At 49.0% G+C, this 13,829-nt stretch overlaps 1 pseudogene; it reads left to right on the top strand.

Moving 5' to 3' along the window:
* The window catches only part of LOC139277280 (putative nuclease HARBI1 pseudogene), a 20,549-nt pseudogene extending 12,437 nt beyond the window's left edge, over positions 1 to 8,112 (top strand).
* Positions 8,113 to 13,829: the final 5,717 nt, after the last annotated feature.

Below are 13,829 nucleotides of genomic sequence, written 5' to 3'. Positions count from 1 at the left end.
AGAAGTAGATCTATATCTAGCGAATGATAGCTAGACCCTCCCGAACACGCCTCTCTCTCTCTCTCCGCCTTCTCTCTCTCTCTCTCGCCTTCTCTCTCTCTCTCTCTCCTCCTCTCTCCTCTCCGCCTTCTCTCTCTCTCTCTCGCCTTCTCTCTCTCTCTCTCGCCTTCTCTCTCTCTCTCTCTCTCGCCTTCTCTCTCTCTCTCTCTCTCGCCTTCTCTCTCTCTCTCTCTCTCGCCTTCTCTCTCTCTCTCTCTCGCCTTCTCTCTCTCTCTCTCTCGCCTTCTCTCTCTCTCTCTCTCTCTCCCTTCTCTCTCTCTCTCTCTCTCGCCTTCTCTCTCTCTCTCTCTCTTCGCCTCTCTCTCTCTCTCTCTCTCGCCTTCTCTCTCTCTCTCTCTCTCTCTCGCCTTCTCTCTCTCTCTCTCTCTCTCTCTCGCCTTCTCTCTCTCTCTCTCTCTCGCCTTCTCTCTCTCTCTCTCTCTCGCCTTCTCTCTCTCTCTCTCTCTCGCCTTCTCTCTCTCTCTCTCTCTCTCTCGCCTTCTCTCTCTCTCTCTCTCTCGCCTTCTCTCTCTCTCTCTCTCTCGCCTTCTCTCTCTCTCTCTCTCTCGCCTTCTCTCTCTCTCTCTCTCGCTCTCTCTCTCTCTCTCTCTCTCGCCTTCTCTCTCTCTCTCTCTCTCGCCTTCTCTCTCTCTCTCTCTCGCCTTCTCTCTCTCTCTCTCTCTCGCCTTCTCTCTCTCTCTCTCTCTCGCCTTCTCTCTCTCTCTCTCTCGCCTTCTCTCTCTCTCTCTCTCTCGCCTTCTCTCTCTCTCTCTCTCTCTCGCCTTCTCTCTCTCTCTCTCTCGCCTTCTCTCTCTCTCTTCGCCTTCTCTCTCTCTCTCTCTCGCCTTCTCTCTCTCTCTCTCTCGCCTTCTCTCTCTCTCTCTCTCGCCTTCTCTCTCTCTCTCTCTCGCCTTCTCTCTCTCTCTCTCTCGCCTCTCTCTCTCTCTCTCTCGCCTTCTCTCTCTCTCTCTCGCCTTCTCTCTCTCTCTCTCTCTCTCTCTCTCTCTCTCTCTCTCTCGCCTTCTCTCTCTCTCTTCTCTCTCTCTCTCTCTCTCGCCTTCCTCTCTCTCTCTCGCCTTCTCTCTCTCTCTCTTCTCTCTCTCCCTCTCTCTCTCTCTCTCGCCTTCTCTCTCTCTCTCTCTCGCCTTCTCTCTCTCTCTCTCTCGCCTTCTCTCTCTCTCTCTCTCGCCTTCTCTCTCTCTCTCTCTCGCCTTCTCTCTCTCTCTCGCCTTCTCTCTCTCTCTCGCCTTCTCTCTCTCTCTCGCCTTCTCTCTCTCTCTCGCCTTCTCTCTCTCTCTCGCCTTCTCTCTCTCTCTCGCCTTCTCTCTCTCTCCGCCTTCTCTCTCTCTCGCCTTCTCTCTCTCTCGCCTTCTCTCTCTCTCTCGCCTCTCTCTCTCTCTCTTCTGGCAACCAATAGTTCCCTCTAAATAGTCACCTTATCCTTTTAAGGCCTGTTCTAAGGCCTCTGTTGCTGCATCTCTCCTCTTCAGATGTAGAGTTAAACATCTCCTGCACAGGCCTTCCCAGGGCTCTTGTTCTCTCAGATTCCCATAAAGAGTGAGACTAAGGCAGAGCATAGAAGAGATTTTCTCGAGAAACGATTTCCCAGAGAATACTGAGCCATATGACAGCACAAAGGGATCTGGACTTTGTAATATACACTGGCCGTAGAATATTGCTGTAACCAACTTGATTATTTTTTAATTAATTATGCTGTCAGCTGTGCCTCCGTGGGTAGCACTCTCGCCTCTGAGTCAGAAGGTTGTGGGTTCAAGTCCCACTCCAGGAACTTCAGCACACAAATCTAGGCTGACACTCCAGTGCATTGCTGAGGGAGCGCTGCACTATTGGAGGTGCCGTATTTCGGATGAGACATCGTGCTGTCAACTGGACGTAAAAGATCCCATGGCACTATTTTGAAGAAGAACAAGGGAGTTATCCCTGGTGTCCTGGCCAATATTTATCCCTCAATCAACATAACAAAAACAGATTATCTGGGCCATTATCACATTGCTGTTTGTGGGAGCTTGCTGTACGTATATTGGCTGCTGCGTTTCCCACATTACAACAGTGACTACACTGCAAACGTACTTCATTGGCTGTAAAGCGCTTTGAGACGTCCGGTGGTCGTGAAAGGCGCTATATAAATCCAAGTCTTTCTTTTCTTTTTGTAGTGAGATCCAAGTCACTAATTCTGTTGTACACCAATCACCATCAGCGGTGTGGAACATACCGCTGTCAAAGCTGAACCCAAACCTCAATGAAAGACCCATCTAAAACTGATACCACTCATAATAAATACTGTGCAGCGACATTGAGGTAATCAAGGTTGGGTTGATGCTCATTTTAAAGATTCACTTGTGCAGTCTTTGACATGATCTGAACTCCTTGATTAGATTAATTCACTCACAGGTAGCCATTACACTGTATGTAAGCCGTTTGAACTGCTTGATTGGATTACAGCCCGTTACTTGCTCTCGGATATCAGTTATTCGATCCATAAGCCAGGGAAGGACTTTGTGCTTCGTGTTCCCAATGCCCATTTTAATCCCGTTATTTAATAGCTCAGCATCTGCCTTTTGTGCAGAGCCTGTTTGACCGTGGTTCTGAGTTAGATGGTGAGCGTCAGAGCTGATTGGAATCTTTACCCCAGTACCTGCCACCCAGCTGAGCGCTGTGAGGTCACATGCCCATTGAGCTGAGGATTCAACTCTCAAATCTCCTAGGAATTGTTAACAATGTACAGCGAGCCATGCGACTGTTGTTGTACGATTGGCGAGACAAGTGCACATATCATTGCATCAATTCAGATAAACTTCCATCCTGCCTCCCAAGAAGGGTGTGGTGTTGATCCACGTTTCCCATCACCAAATGGAAAGGTGATTCTGCAACATATTCCTAATGGATATCTATCTGTAACCTAACTCACATCAAGTTCCGTTCACCCATCGCCCCTGAACTCACTGACCTACATTGGTTGCCGGTCCAGCAACACCTCGAATTTAAAAATTTTTTTCCTTGTGTTCAAATTCCTCCATGGCTTTGCCCTTCCTTATCTCTGTAACCTTCTCCAGCCCTCCAAGAACTCTGCGTTCCTCTAATTTGGGCCTCTTGAGCATCCCCATTTTCCATCGCCCCACCATTGATGGCCGTGCCTTCAGCCACCTAAGCTCTGGAATTTTCTCCCTAAACATCTCACCTCTCGACCTCCCTCTCCTCCTTTTAAGACGCTTCTTAAAACCTACATCTTTGATCAACTGTCCGAATATCTCCTCTTGTGGTTCGGTGTCGAATTATGTCTGATTACTCCCCATTGAAGTGTTTTGGAATGGCAAGTTAAAGGCACTATTTAAATGCAATAGTGCAATCGGCTCCTGCAGTCCCTGATTCTCTCCCCACAACCTAAGATAATGTGCTCAGTTTATCCACAGAGGGACAAAGGGTGGAATGAACCCAACAGGGATTCAAACCCAAGATCGTGCTGACCCTGACTGACTGAGCTACCTGATCCTACCCTGATCGTGCGGGGGGAGGGTGGGGAGCGCTGGTGAGATCACACCTGGAGTGTTGTGTGCAGTTTTGATCTCCTTACCTAAGGAAGGATATACTTGCCATAGAGGGATTGCAACAAAGGTTCACCAGACTTGATTCCTTGGATGGGGGGATTGTCCTGTGAGGAGAGATCGCGTAGACTAGGCCTATATTCTTTAGAGTTTAGAAGAATGAGAGGCGATCTCATTGAAACACAAAATTCTTACAGGGCTTGACAGGGTAGATGCAGGAGGATGTTTCCCCTGGCTGGGGCATCTAGAACCAGGGGTCACAGTCTCAGAATAAGGGGTCGGCAATTTAGAACTGAGATGAGGAGAAATTTCTTCACTGAGGGTGGTGAATCTTTGGAATTCTCTACCCCAGTGAGCTGTGGATGCTGAGTCGTTGAATATATTCAAGACAGGGATCAATAGATATTTGAATATTAAGGGAATCAAGGGATCACAGGAAAGTGGAGTTGAGGTAGGAGATTAGCCATGATCTCATTGAATGGCGGAGCAGGCTCAAGGGGCTGAGTGGTCTACTCCTGCTCCTAATTCTTATGTACTTATCACTAATCTGAAATGCCAGCCTCTTTTCAATCTATTGCTTGCTGGATGCTCACATTATGAAGCTGGATACATGGTAACAGTGCTGCAAATCTGCACACACTGCAGCCTGCTGCAGTAATTATATTATGTGGCGTCTTTTGCTATGATTAAGCACAGTGGGGTGTCAGAATTTGCTCTTGGTTGGGAACTCGTTCTTTCAGCTATTGGCAGATCTCCGAATCCAAAAGTAGGATTCAGATCCTTGGGGATACAATTGCGGAGGAATGCAGTCTTGAGATAAACACAATTTGAATTAACCTCTTAACAGTTGCTAGCTTACGGAATTTACACACATCGATGTATACTTCGCATTCTCCTCCACTCCCGCCCCCGATCGTGTTATACAGTTTTACTCCATGTGATATATTCTTACGACATCAATAACAAACATGTGACACATGACCCTTTTATTATTACACATCAGGAGTTGCATCACCACAGTAGTCCACTAGGTGGAGCCCTATTACACGCCAATTTTGTTTCACTGTTGTCCTGTGCAGTGTGTTAATGATAATACTGATACAGATTGATTCTGGGGAATTTCTCCATCGCCCACACAAAATAGAAGGGGGGGGGGGGGGGGGGGGAGTGAGTGGGCGCGCAGATGATGAATGTCCTTGCGGTCTCTCCCATTGCGTCACCGTAACCTTGGCACAAACATCATTTAGTTGCATAAAAGGCATTTCTAACCAAGTTGTGGTGGCGGAGCAAGAGAGGCATCGAGGTAATTCACCCCCCCCCCTCCACAGTTTTTTCCAATCTCTGAGCTCACTTGAAGCCGATCAAAGTTCAATCTGTGTCTGCTGGCTCTGCGATCACCGTACAACCCAAATTAAGCAGCTTGTGTATCTACATCACCTGTACGTCTGTGTTTTAAAGAGCTGGTTCATGTTCCCTCCCCTCAATCTTACAGCCTCCATTCAGAGGACATACATGCCTAAGAGGGGGTGCACTAAAGGTTCACTAGATTGATCCCTGGGATGAGAGGATTGTCTTATGATGAGAGATTGTGTAGCTTGGGCCTATACTCTCTGGAGTTTAGAAGAATGAAAGGTGGTCACATTGAAACATACAAGATTCTGAGGGGGATTGACAGGGTAGTTGCTGAGAGGTTGTTTCCCCTGGCTGGAGAGTCTAGAACTGGGGGAGGGGGGTGGGGTATAGTCTCAGGATATGGGGTTGGCCATTTAAGACTGAGATGAGGTCAAAGATCAGCCCTAATCTTATTAAATGGTGGAGCAGGCTTGAAGGGCCGTATGGCCTACTACTGCTCCTAATTCTTAAAGCAAGTTCAGCTCTGACTGAGAATGTGAGAATTATCCTGACTGCTCTCCTCTGAATCTTCTCCAATACATCAATGATGTCTTGACTGTAGGGTGCATAATAGCAAGAATAAATGATTGCAGGATAATTCACTGCAAAAGCAAAGGCCCTTTAAGAGGGTTTTTGATTTAATTCACATATGGGAGTCTAAATTTGTGTCAGCCACGGCTCAATGGGTAGCTTCAGAAGGTGGTGGGTTCATGTCCAACTCCAGCGACTTGAGCATAATAGTCTAGGCTGACACTCCAGTGCTGTGCTGAGGGAATGGTGCACTGTGGGAGGTGGCGTCTTTCGGATGAGACGTTAAACCGAGGCCCCCGTCTGCTCCCTCAGGTGGATAAAAGATCCCATGGCACTAGTTCGAAGAAGAGCAAGAGAGTTCTCTTCTCTGACCTGGCTATTATTTATCCCTCAATCAACGTCAATATAAAAAACAGATGATCTGGTCATTATCACATTGCTGTTTGTGAGACCTTGCTGTGTGAAAATGGGCTGTTGCTACATTTCCTACATTAAAATAGTGACTACACGTCAAGAAAAATATTTCATTGGCTGTAATGTGTTTTGGGATGTCCTGCGGTCGTGAAAGGCACTTTATAAATGCAGTTGGCTTCTTGTGCGCTTGCCGTTAGTGCAAATGTTTTTTCGCTGTGCACGGTGAGATCAGCGCCCCCCCCCCACCCCCGCGGAATTGGGCAGGGGTTTTGTGGAAGCGCTAAGAGGTAGCGCCTTGCTCCAGCTGGCAGTGCCCTGCTCGGCTGCACCCCGTTACCACCCCAGAAGAGAAATTCAGCTGCATACCCTCACTTACTGCCTGGCAGTGACGACGACAGCTTCAGTTGAGTTGAAGTCGGCTGGAGGAGCGCGACTTAAAGGCGCATCTTTACTAACAATTTTTGTTATCCATTACTCTTTGCAGCTTGCGAACACATAGGCAGAGTGGCTGGTGGACCAATCGCTGGGATTTTCACTTCAAGGACTGTTCTGCCTCCTAACTATTCCCTTGTATCATTGAGGGCAGATTTGAAAGCACAACATTTATTTGTTTCATGGGGGCTGTCTTGGCACTCGACCTCCTGCTCCGACGTCATCGTCAGAGACTACTTAGGCAGAGAGAAAGGCAGGCAGCGGCACAGGGAGAGGCAGCGGCACAGGGATCGGCAAAGAGAGAGGCAGCGGCACAGGGATCGGCAAAGAGAGAGGCAGCGGCACAGGGATCGGCAAAGGGAGAGGCAGCGGCACAGGGATCGGCAAAGGGAGAGGCAGCGGCACAGGAGTCAAGGCAGCAAAACGTGGCTAGACGGAGAAGACCCCACAGGGCTGGCAACAGGAGGCCTTACCCTCCCAGGGTATTCCGGAAGCAGTTCTCCTACATTAATTTCACTGAGGAACAGTGTGTTCAAAGGCTGCACTTCAGCAAGGATGTGGTCACAGAGCTCTGCCGTCTGCTGCAACCAGACCTCGAGCCTCAGACCAGGCTGAGGACGGCTCTCTCGGTGGCAGTCAAGGTCAGCATCGCACTCAATTTCTACGCCAATGGATCCTTCCAGGGAGCAGCAGGAGACCTCTACAACATCTCCCAGTTTTCTGTCCATCGCTCCATCCGCGAGGTCACAGATGCTCTATACAGGAGGAGGAAGGACTACATCTCCTTCCCCATGAGCAGAGAGAAGCAGCACGAGCGTGCATGTGGCTTTGCCAAGATAGCGGGCTTCCCCATGGTGCAGGGTGCCATTGACTGCACCGACGTCGCTTTGCAGGCACCGCTTCTCAATTCTGAGCTCTTCCGTAACCGCAAAGGCTTCCACTCAATGAATGTGCAGCTGGTGTGCGACCACACAGGCCGAATCCTCTCTGTCAATGCCCGCTATCCTGGCAGCAGCCATGATGCCGTCATCCTGCAGCAGACCAGTGTGCCAGCTCTCTTCCAGCCACCACATCAAGCTCGTGGCTGGCTGCTCGGAGACAAGGGCTATCCGCTCTCCACCTGGCTCATGACTCCCCTCCGCAACCCCACCACTCCTGCCCAGCACTCTTACAACGAGAGCCATGCCGCCACCAGGAACATTATTGAGCAGACCATCAGAGTGCTGAAGCAACGGTTCCGCTGCCTTGACCGCTCGGGAGAACTCCTTCAGTACTCGCCTGAGCGGGTGTCCCTATTCGTCGTCGTCTGCTGCATGCTGCACAACCTCGCCATCGTGAGGGCACAGCCATTGCCACCATGCATAGCCACACCACCGGAGGACGAGGAGGACGGGGAGGACGAGAAGGAGGGGGAGGGGGAGGAGGAGGAGGAGGGGGGAGATGAGGAGGACGAGGAGGAGGGGGAGGAGGAGGACGACGATGACGACGAGGTGGAGGAGGAGGACGAGCAGCAATACCAGCAACAGAGGAGGCAGCAGGTCAGTTGCAAATCTGCAAGGGCAGTCCGCAACCATCTCATCAAAGCTCGATTCCAGTGAATTCCATCCCACTTCCCGGTTCCCCATTACCACATCCATTTTCCCTTCCAGACCGAGCCCCAAAACTGAAATGAGAGACAACAGCAAAGATGAAACATTTCAATCAAAATGTATATAAAACCATTAAATGCTTTCTTAATGTATTTAATAATCACCCTTCTGCATTTCTTTTATATCCCTTCTTTGCTTTAACTATTCGAGTGCTCCTCCGCAGTGTGTGTCCTGTTGCTGCAGCATGGCTGGTGGAGTGTGTCAGGACCAGAGACGACAGATGGCCTTGCAGGATGCCCATGACCAGATCTGGGCCTGGCAGACTGCATCACCTCCGGCTGACCGGTGGCAGTCTGGTTGACCGGCAGCTACAAGTGCAATGGCGGGATCAGGAATGTTGTCATCGTGAGAGAGAACAGCAGGTTCCGACTCCACTGTCACTCCCCCGGGGCAGCACCTCAGTATCCCCACCACCTGCTGGAACACAGTGTGGTGCGTTGCTGCTACACAGTGAAATCCTCAGTGGACTGTGGTGGACCCAGCGCCGATGGCAGCAGTCAGAGCATGCGTGGCATCCAGCTGTGACTGCATGAGAACAGACAGCCAGACAGACAGACTTACATTTATATAACGCCTTTCACGACCGACCACCGGACGTCTCAAAGCGCTTTACAGCCAATGAAGTACTTTTGGACTGTAGTCACTCTTGTAATGTAAGAAATGCGGCAGCCAATTTGCACACAAGTAAGTTCCCACAAACAGCAATGTGATAATGACCAGATAATCTGTTTTTTTTGTGTTGATTGAGGGATAAATATTGGCCAGGACACCGGGGATAACTCTCCTGCTCTTCGAAATAGTGCCATGGGACCTTTTACGTCCATTTGAGAGAGCAGACAGGGCCTCGGTTTAACGTCTCATTCGAAAGATGGCACCTCCGACAGTGCACCGCTCCCTCCACTGCACTGGAGTGTCAGCTCATATTTTTGTGCTCAAGTCTCTGGAGTGGGACTTGAACCCACAATCTTCTGACTCCGAGGACGAGAGTGCTAACCACTGAGCCACTGACTGACACAGCAGTCTGAGACTCGATGCCAGTAGTCATTGAGTGCATGACACCGGTCAAACTGAGACTGCGTGACAGCAGTCTGAGCATCGATTCCAGCACTAACTGACTACATGACTGCACCAAGACATTGCATGGCATCAAGCTGAGACTGCAAGAGAGCAGTCTGAGCTTCCATGCCAGCAACCATTGTCTGCATTACAGCACTGCCACATCACCCATGACATGGGTCATGAGGTCTCGATCTGCACGATCTTTCTGGGAGTCCACTATCGTCTGCAAACTGGCAATGATGGGCTCCACGGTTTGCGCAGAGCTCTGTGCAATGTTGGAGGCTGACTGCTCCATGCTTCTTACCACTGCTGAGAGGCTCTCAGGCACCCTTTCCATTGCACTTATAATGTCGTAGTGCATGGTCATCACCCTTTGTGCGAATGTCTCCCTATCGAGGTCCTCATCTGAGTCCTATAGAGCAGAACTCGTGCGCAAACTTGCCCTCCGGGAAGATGGCTCCCGAAGTTTCCTTTTCCCCTTGGCCTTGCTGCAGCCCGCTAGGCCCCGGTGCAGACCCCTCTACTAACCTAACCTCTAAAGAGCGCGAGTGCCAGTATCTGAGCTGGTGCCTGCGGTTGAGAAGCAATATTGCATTGCTCGGCGACGACGACTCTTTCTCTTCCTCCAGAATCTCTTGAGGGTGCTCAGGTGTAGGTTCCACAGCTGCTGCCTGATTATCTGAAAGCATAAATGGCACAACACTTGCATTAAGGTGAAGACAGTGGGGGCAGGAATGGAGCAAGGAATGCAGACTATCAGGAGCTGGAAAGTGCTAAAGCTTTCTGATGTAGGGGTGGAGGTGGGGCGAGAGGGAGTGTGATGAAAAAAAGGAGTGCGGATAAAGGTACCGTTGTTGCCCCCAGCGGGGTCGGTGTCTCTGCCGGCCACGGCGCCCACCGCCTGCAGGCCAATGAGCCCCAGCATTCGCTCCTCAAGGTCACTCAGTGGCTGCAGTTCAGGTTCCCCATCTCCAGTCCACTGCTGCTCCCGTCTGCTACGTGCCATCTTGGCCTGCAAAAGAAAGGAACTTGTGTCAGTAAGATATGTGGAAGATATGCCTGCCGTGGTTGAATAGCTGTGAATGTAGGCAAGGCGTGAGTATCGCCAGATGCTTGGTGGCCGAGTGGTGGCGAAGTGCTGGTTTGCACAATGTGCACAGACAGGGGTTGAGAGGCTGGTATGGAGGAGGCGTGGAAGCATGTACTCACCTGCACCAACCGACACAGGTCGTTGAATTTTTTCCTGCACTGGGTGAGGCTTCTCCGCACCACTGTGCTGGCCGATACCTCCTGGGTCACCTCTCTCCACGTGGGCCTGCAAACCTACGGGGATGGCCTCCTTCCCGATGGAGGGAACAGCGACTCCCTCCTTGTCTCCAGTGCCCCCACCAATGTCTCGAGCACCACATTGTTAAAACGTATGGCCCTGTCCCTTGATGGGGGATTCACTGCAGCCATTTCATAATTTTTCTGAGATGCACAGATCACTGACTCAAGTGCAACAATGCTGAAAATGAACAGCAGCCGGAGATAAGGGGGTTGACTTATGAGGAAAGGTTGAGTAGGTTGGGCCTCTACTCATTGGAATTCAGAAGAATGAGAGGTGATCTTATCGAAACATATAAGATTATGAGGGGGGTTTGACAAGGTGGATGCAGAGAGGAAGTTTCCAGTGGTGGGAGACACTAGAACTAGAGGGCATGATCTTAGAATAATGGGCTGCCCATTTAGAACTAAGATGAGGAGAAATTTCTTCTCTAAGGGTTGTGAATCTGTGGAATTCGCTGCCTCAGAGAGCTGTAGAAGCTGGGACATTAAATAAATTTAAGACACAAAAGACAATTTCTTAAACGATAAGGGGTTATGGATGTGGGCAGGGAAGTGGACCTGAGCCCATGATCGGATCAGCCATAATTGTATTAAATGGCGGAGCAGGCTCGAGGAGCCATATGGCCTACTCCTGCTCCTATTTCTTATGTATAGGAGTGACCTCCCCTTTAAGAGCCAGATTAAGTCTAGGATTGAAGGCTGATTGCTGAATGGAACTCAGCTGAAACTGGGTAACTGTCTTGTGAATAGTGCCCAGCTGAGGCCATTTATACCTCATTTATTTCCCCCCCCCATCTCACTGCTGGGGCAAAAACAACAAATTTTGCAAAATTTGGCATGGCATCATGCTGGGTGCTAAATTTTCTAAAAGTGAAAAGTTACTGCCCCAAACGAGGCGCTACTGAATTTTGCCCCGCCTTCCTCCCACAAGTCTGTCTTTTCTTTAAATGAAGCTACACAGTGTGTCAGCTGTGGTTCAGTGTAGCACACTCTCCTCTGAGTCAGAAGGTTGTGGGCTCAAGTCTCACTCCAGGGACTTGATTCAAAAATCCAGGCTGACACTCCAGTGCAGTGCTGAGGGAGTGCTACACTGTTGGAGATGCCGTCTTTCGGATGAGTCAAACCGAGGCCCCGTCTGCTCGCTCGGGTGGATGTAAACTATCCCATGGCACTATTTCAAAGAAGAGCAGGGAACTTATCCCTGGTGTCCTGGCCAATATTTATCCCTCAACCAACATAACAAAAAAACAGATTATCTGGTCATTATCACGTTGCTGTTTATGGGAGCTTGATGTGTGCAAATTGGCTGCTTTGTTTCGCACATTACAACAGTGACAAAAGTACTTCATTGGCTGTAAAGTGCTTTGAGATGTCCAGTGGTCGTGAAAGGCACTATATAAAAGGTGCTCAAATATGACAACATGTTCCCGCCTCGAAGACGCCGATGTTGGCCGCAGTATGAAGGGACAGTAGAGGGCACCCCATTGGGGCTGAAATTGCGGTCGGAGGCTTCCTGCGGGCAATTGCCTCCGACCTGAAACATTTCTACAAATTTACCTGGTGGTCTGGGAGGAACGTGGGATTCCGTTGGGGAGGCCTTTCCTTCCCGTGCTGCGAAGCGCACTCCCGTCCTCCAGGTTCCCACGCAGAAGGTGCAGTCACGTGTGACTGCTCAGCCAATCGGGTACAGTATTCTACTCCGTATCTCCGAGTTCTCATTGCTATTGAGAAAAAAGAACACACACTAAACGCATACAATAAAAAATAAAAAACACATCTCACATAATTAAAATTAATTGAAGTTAAAGTTAATAAATATCTTCGAGAACATTATTTTTCCTGAGTTTTTAAAAAAGTTTTTAAAATAATGGTTAAAAATAAATGTAAGGTAGTGGGCAGGGTTTTAAAAAAGTGTTTTTTTAATTTAATTAAATTATATTTTTGTATGTTTTTAAACTTTTAAGCTTTTATCAGGCACAAGAGTTTTGAGGACATTTGCTGGGCAAGATGTGGGTAAATCCCGCAATCTTGCCCTTGCAAATGTCCTCGCTCCCGAGATGCGTGCGATCTGTCAAGCTCCAGCTTGACAGATCGGAAAAGCCGGTTTTCAGCGCATGCGCGTTGTGCGCTGAAAACCGGCTTTTGTGATGCCTTCCCGGGTCCGTACACACACCGTACGTACCTGGGGAGGCCGGGATTTCAGGGTCAATATTACAGGGTGAGGACAGGAGAAGGGAGTAATCCAAATCGGGTGAGGTTTAGCGACCTCTTTTCAATAAAATAAAACTCATAACATCAGAAGTGCAAAGCTCTGTGTATTCTGTGGGGGAAGCAGATGTGACGTAAATGCAGATGTCAGCATTTATTCCAATCACACGGCTGAGTGGCATTATAAATCTTGCTAGCAGGAGATAGAAATGGCATGGGATAAAAAGCAGATCTGGTGTCTTTGCACACACAAAGCAAACCAGATTACAAGGGTCTCCTGGTAATCCTGTATCTAGAGCAAACAGGATGGGCCTTTGTTGAATGGCAGGAAGCCTCGCTTGGGGGTTAGCTAGACTTCAGTATTCATTTCTTATCTAATAAAATATACCCAGAGAGCTGGCAGGAGTTATAAAACACACGCAACAGGTAAAAGGGAACAGTGGGCCTGCTTTGTGTCACAATGTCCGTGCCTATAAATGTACTCGCTCTCACCTCGAACTTGTCCTTGTAAATGAAATTGTAGTAGCATAAAGGTGTTGTCTTTAGCATTGCCCTTCCCTCTAAATTCGGATAGAATGAAGGACATAGCAGTGCATCTTCATGAGCTGCAGTATTAGAGGGGAATATATCACAGATGTTTAGTTAAATGCTGTCAATAGCTTTCAGGATGACATATAAAGTGGGTACAAATGTGGAGGGTGGGATGCCCTGGAAATGCTATTCTGATGTACCTTCCATCCTTGAGAATTGTTTATTCCACACTTTGTAAGCTTCACGCACAAAAGGTCCACGGATTGAAACTAGGCACAACCCGTCTTGTCTGTAGTCGTTTGGTGCTTCCAGTCAATGTCCAGCTGTTATTTGATGCCACGCAGCATCTTGCAACAAATCTTTTGTCTTTCCACACTTACCATGTGTAACATTGCTTCTCATCCTTATTTTCAAATCCCTCCATGGCTTCACCACCCCCCCACCCCCCCCGAGATGTCTGCGCTCCTCTAATTCTGCCCTCCTGCACATCCCTGATTATAATCATTCAACCATCAGTGGCCGTACCTTCTGTTGACTAGGCCCTAAGCTCTGGAATTCCTTGCCGAAACCTCTCCGCCTTTCTACATCTCTTTGCTCCTTCAAGACGCTCCTTAAAACATACCTCTTATTTGTGCTAATTTTTACTTATGCAGCTCGGTGGATGCAGAGAGGATATTTCTAA

This window comes from Pristiophorus japonicus, chromosome 12 (assembly GCF_044704955.1).
Source record: "Pristiophorus japonicus isolate sPriJap1 chromosome 12, sPriJap1.hap1, whole genome shotgun sequence".
Taxonomy (NCBI): domain Eukaryota; kingdom Metazoa; phylum Chordata; class Chondrichthyes; family Pristiophoridae; genus Pristiophorus; species Pristiophorus japonicus.
The sequence above is the reverse complement of the archived record's forward strand: the minus strand, read 5'-3'. Positions and strand labels throughout refer to the sequence as shown.